Raw genomic sequence first — 6,000 nt, 5'->3', positions numbered from 1 at the left:
CGCTGCGATATGAGTTAATCTGAGAGACAGTGGAGCACAAAGGCTCCGGAGAAGAAGCCGAGTTAGTGACATCCAGAATAGTATGAAAATTTCACACTAAAGTATGCCACCCAAAAAGAAAATGTCCTAGTTGCATATGTCATAAAAAAAAGTCAAATGTCACAGTACAGTATGCAATAAAAATGTCAGTAGTATAGTATGCCATAAAAATTTCACTCTATAGTATGTCACTGGACAGCATTAGGAAATATGGACAGGGGGACAACATTTTCAAAAGTAGGCCCCTAATCCCCACCAAATCACTACATATATGTATATATATATATATATATATATATATATATATATATATATATATATATATATATATATATATATATGTATATATATCACTTTTTTATCATATCACTTATTTATTACTTATTTTCTTATTTTTTGGCTGAAAAAATGCCCTCCAGTGAATGATTACAGAAAGGTAAAATCAAACACTGAAGAAAGTTTTTGAATCATAAGGGTCAAATCATGAGTGAACAAATAATTTAAGGGCTACTTTAATCAAATTTTAGTCACATTGTGTGCAGAACTGAAATAGTGTAAAAATATACTGTTGTCTTGTCAACTTTACAATTATATCCAATTTATATAATTCCAAGACTGTTTGGGACCACACTATGCAGAAATATTTAAATATACCATTTTGAAAAATGGCAATGTTCCTTTTTCCGTGTATTCCCTGGTAAAAACTCAGAAGCTACTTGACAGAATCATGAATGGAATGAGGGATTACTTAGTAACTACTCAGTCATATATCACTTTACTTGGATGATAAACAAAAAGAGTAAATGTAAAAAAACAATGAATGAGTTGTTAATAGACTGTGCCACTCAGCGAAAGCGGTCTTTATTATGTTTCACTGATATTTATGGACTTATCATTTCCTTATGATTCCAGTAAATGGTACTGGCCCAGAAATTTGTTTGCAGGGTCACTAAAGTTGCAACTGCTTAGTTTGCCCACAAGAGGTCACCATCACACATGCTTCCATGAGAGGGGCTGTCACAACTCCCATCAACTGACAGCCCCACAGTTGTCATTGGATGACCCACATCCATAAATATGCTGATGATACTGACACCAACGGATACACACTAATACATGGCCTGCCCTTTGCATGTCCAGCATGTCTTTGGGTCAGATATACCGCTGTGTGCTATGTAAAGGTACTGTGACTATATTCGCATGTGTTGAGTGTAGACTTCACTGTCTATAGTAGAGTAGAGCACTTTCACCAAGCAAAGCAGCTGAAAGCAGCTATACCGCCAGTGCTGTGTCAGTAATATAGACGTATCTGTCTGAACAAAGACATAGTCTAACTACATTTCTTGACATCTCTGCACACCTCAGTAGGCTATCTCTTGAGAATGTATCAACTTGGTACAAGGCTGTAGTTAACCAGGCTTTAAACTTAAATGACAGGTAGAAACACATGACTTCACAACATAGTTATGCATTTTATTTGCAGGAACCAGAAGAGTCACAGTTTGTAATAAGCCTATAGAGCAAGGACACTCAACTTGTTTTGATGGGGGGATGGCACTTTTGCAATATGACAGGTGGCCAGGGGCAAGATAATAAACAAATGTTAATGATATTTCTCAGAAATCACTAAATGAATTGCTTGTTTTCAACCTTTTGTCGTTTGGTGTCCTCACTCATCTTTGCTAAGAGGCAAATCCAGTGGCAGCAGCCCCGCACAGGTCAGGTGTATGCAGGGGCATGTCTAGAATTTAACGACATTCAGGGTTTAGCCCGGACCTCTGTCTGGGCATCTGGGGATAATCCTCACTGGCATTTAAAAAAAACAAAAAAAAACTCTATTTCGTTTGTCTGAATTCAAATTATAGAAAAAAAATCCCAATATAATTTAATAGATTTTACCTTTGAATTAGAGAATGGTCGGCTGGCCACCAGGCACCCTATCGAGGGCCAGGTTTGGCCCACAGGCCACAAGTTGAGTATCATTGCTATAGAGTGAAGTCATTTATCTTTCAGTATCTTGGATCTATCTTAGCACGCAGGGAGCTCATCTTTACTTTACATCTACTAACACCATTACACAGTGGTGATCTGCTGCTGTATGCGACTGTTGAATCATTGAGTTACCTGACACCAGCTCTTAACAGTGCTTTTACATCTACAATGGAGGAAACAGGCAGGAACAGTCAGCAGGAACTGAAAAAAACAAGACCACAGAGAACCTACAAGGGAACATAAGCAGATGATCTGATGACAAACTGTTGACAGTGGCAGGTTATTTACCGACTAGGGTGATGAGGTAACTGGGAACAGGTGTGTGAGTATGGAGGGAAGCCCATGTGATTACAAATGGAAAACAGGTGAGGATATGGGGCTGGGAACAAAGTCCAGGGACATCAACTGGCTGGATGGAAAATGGTAGGTCTTCTGAATTAAAAGGACAACCAAGATCAGGGATAATAAGCAGGGGCTGGAGACAGGGGCAGAGGGGGACATAGGAGCACACCATGACGATCCTATCAGGTGAGGTGCTGAAAGGTCCCATAGAGCCTATATGATGCATGAGGCGTTATTGGAGTCCCAGCGTTACAGTCTAGTCCAACACATGATGTCAGCTCCACTGTTTGCCGCACACTCGGCTCAGCAGCTTTCAAACATCTATCATTTGAGGTTATTGGTTAAATGCTTGCCACAGACACGTTTTCACTTGGGAGACATCAGATGGGAAAACATCACAATCTGGCAGCCATCAGCACATAACTGAATCTGAAGTCAGGTTGAGGCGAAATAGAGGGAGCCAACATTAGAAACCCACACATTAGTGACTTGATGGATCATGTTCTATCAATACTGCACAGCAGAATGCTTAAGTATGTATGTGTCTGTACAGTATGATAACACATTAAAGGTCCAGTGTGTAGGATTTAGGAGTGTCTTTTGGCACAAATGGATTATATCATAATATGTTTTCTTTAGTGTATAATCACCTGAAAACAAGAATTGTTGTGTTTTCATCACCTTAGAATGAGCAGTCTGCAAAGGGAGTAGGTCCTCCAACAGACGAACCAAATGCTGGCCTTAGATAGGGCCATGCACTTTTCACATCAGCCACCGAAGTTAGCAGCCCCTCAGCAATGAGCAGCGTTAGGACAAACACTTATTGTTTTTAATGTGAAACGGCTTTATTCAGTGTTTTTACTGATTCTAATCACCTGGTCTGTTTGTTATTTTAATTACACTGCAACAAGTTTGATAGTAGCCTCATAGTACTGACTTGCAGTAAATACATTCTAATGGTATGGCCATAGAAAAGCATCATTTTCCATATGCTGTGAGAGAACTCTGATCGAAGAATACATCAAACATATTACACTGCGTTCATATTGTGGTTGAGATCGTGTAATTAAGAAAAGATGGGTACAGTGAAGGGGTTAGACAAATGTTGAGCACGAGTCTGAAAGAAAGTACAAGAGCAATAAATCAATTTAGAGAGAGAGTGAGAGATGGAACAACACAGAGGAAATTCCATTATCAGCCATTGCTCAGATTGAGACATTTGAATAGTGATGCCCGGGGTCTTTCTGCGGATTTGAAGTGCCTCTGTCCTCTAATTGATCTGGCCGCAACACAGCCACAACATTTCCTCCCTGGGCTGCGGCAGAGATTCATGGGGGTGTTTACTGCATTTTGAAAGCACCGAATCTGACACAGACAATTAGTGAGGACTTTCTCTGGGCAGCTTTCCAAATCTCAACGGACTAGCACCATTTATAATGTATAGTTGGTAATGTCGTGTAGCTGATGGATGCACTTGGTGTGTACGAAGGCTAAACACTATACTATAATTCAATCTTCAACAGGAATAGAGGAAAGTTTGTAATATATTATATGTTTTTCTCCCCAAAAGTCATTATTTTCTTACAGTAAGTGAGTAAAAGTATTACATAATTACATAATGACTCAAAAGAATGTCCAATTATTGATTATCTGGCAGCTCATTTACTGGAGCTGCTGCAAGACTTGGATCCCGGAGACTGAGGTTCACAAATGTTGCCTTTACCATCAGGCCATATGAGAAATATACATATAAGAGAAACAGATCATTAAATAACAATACTGGCAGACTTAGCGTAAGTGTATCTATTAATTACTATGTGGAATTGGTACAGTTTACTGCTAAGATTTTATCTATAGGAGGCCTTAAGTGCAGGCTGCAGCAGGAGGCCAGTGTGTTAGTCATTTACAGTTACTTTTATCAACATAAATTCAGTTAACTGTTACTTTTTAACAGCACAAACAAGGTGAAACACCAGGGAACACACTGAAGCATAGCTGCAATATTGTATTGGAAAAAAGTGGTCTATACAAATACTCTAAAAGAAGTAGGTCTATTAAAATAAACTTGAGTAAACAGCGCTTTACATTTTTAAAAAGGGTAAGGGGGTGGAGGCAGGGTAAAGAAAACACTGTATGTGACTGTATGCTATAAGATAGACCTACTAATTTACATATTTAGGATACAAAATAGTTCATTCACATGTCAGTGTATACACATCACAGATCACCCTTATGTCCAGACCTACTACAGTTTATATTTATTTTCTATAGAGGGCCTGTGCATACAACTGACTATCAATTACATAACCGCCCTCTTCAGTGTAGCCACCACAGTGGGTGCAATAAGCAGTATTAGGCCACATACATTAATATAACCTGCTACATCCTATAGAATCAACAGCAGAATAAAGTATCACAAAGACCGACTATGCAAACAAATGTAAACAATAAAAACTCCACAGCACCTGCAGCTCCATTAGGCACAATAAGAGCTGCACATTGTTCTTAGTGCACACACACAGGCACCACAGCTCTACTAAAGTTGATGTTCTCCTCTAAAGGGAGTTACAACCATCACAATAAGTTTGTTGTACTGCCCTGTCTGAACGTCATTCTCCAAGTCTTGTGCATCGCAAAGACCTCAATCTGCTCCAGGCTCAACTTCTCAGGTCGTGCATTCTCACTAAGTAGTAAATGCAGTCCACTCTCTGTCCAACTGCGTTCCTCAAAGTTTAAAAAACTTTGCAGTCACAACTGTGTCGGAGGTTGTTGTCAAAAATAGCAAAAAGGCCTCGCTCACCTCGCTGAACATTCCTGTGTGAATGCAGAAGCCACCTGGAGGATCCATCATGAATGTTTTAGCATTTTAACATTCAGCTGGACGCAGAAGGCATGTGTTGGTCACATAACTTCATTGATGTGCTTGATTTGGGTCACTGAGATACTTGCTGGGTGGTGCATTAAACCAGTGAAGACAGAAACCCTTTTTAACCCATGGTGTACAAAAATGCCTACCTGAACCCACAATGAAATAATTCTTTCTTATATTTCGCTGTTGTGCTGGTTACAAACTGCGAGCCCTGACCCAGGTTAGGCCTCGCAACCCCTGGCACTCAGTCATTAAACATTTACATTTGAAACATTCATTTTCCTGAATGTCAGCTGACTGCAGAGTGATGCCTCTCTGGAGTTCTGCGTTCTTGCCGCCGCAGAGACATCAGCAGCTTCTCCTCTGCTGCAGCTGATGTGACTCTTTTCTTTTTTTCTTTTCTCGCTTTATCAGTTATCTTTCATGTGACTTGTATTGACTTTACAAGATTCCACTTGACTTGTAATGAAATAAAATACTTGAGACAAAAAAAACAGTACTACTGAATGGTTTGCCAAATTTGTCAGCCTTATAGAGCCAAACATTGTCACTGGAGCCTGGACTTTGTGTCCTGCATTCTGCATTTGGCTAAGATTAGTCTCACTATTGCAAAGTAGCAGATTTGGTTCAAGGTACCCTGTGACCATGGACCAATGTTTTTGAGAGTGGGTCCCATTTTGCTTGTACTCAGCACATGCATGAGAACATACACATGGCAGAAGTGTAGCCATGCACTAGTAAAATTCGGGCAAGAAGAT

This window comes from Epinephelus moara, chromosome 6, assembly GCF_006386435.1.
Source record: "Epinephelus moara isolate mb chromosome 6, YSFRI_EMoa_1.0, whole genome shotgun sequence".
Lineage (NCBI taxonomy): Eukaryota > Metazoa > Chordata > Actinopteri > Perciformes > Serranidae > Epinephelus > Epinephelus moara.
Note: the sequence above shows the minus strand (reverse complement) of the source record.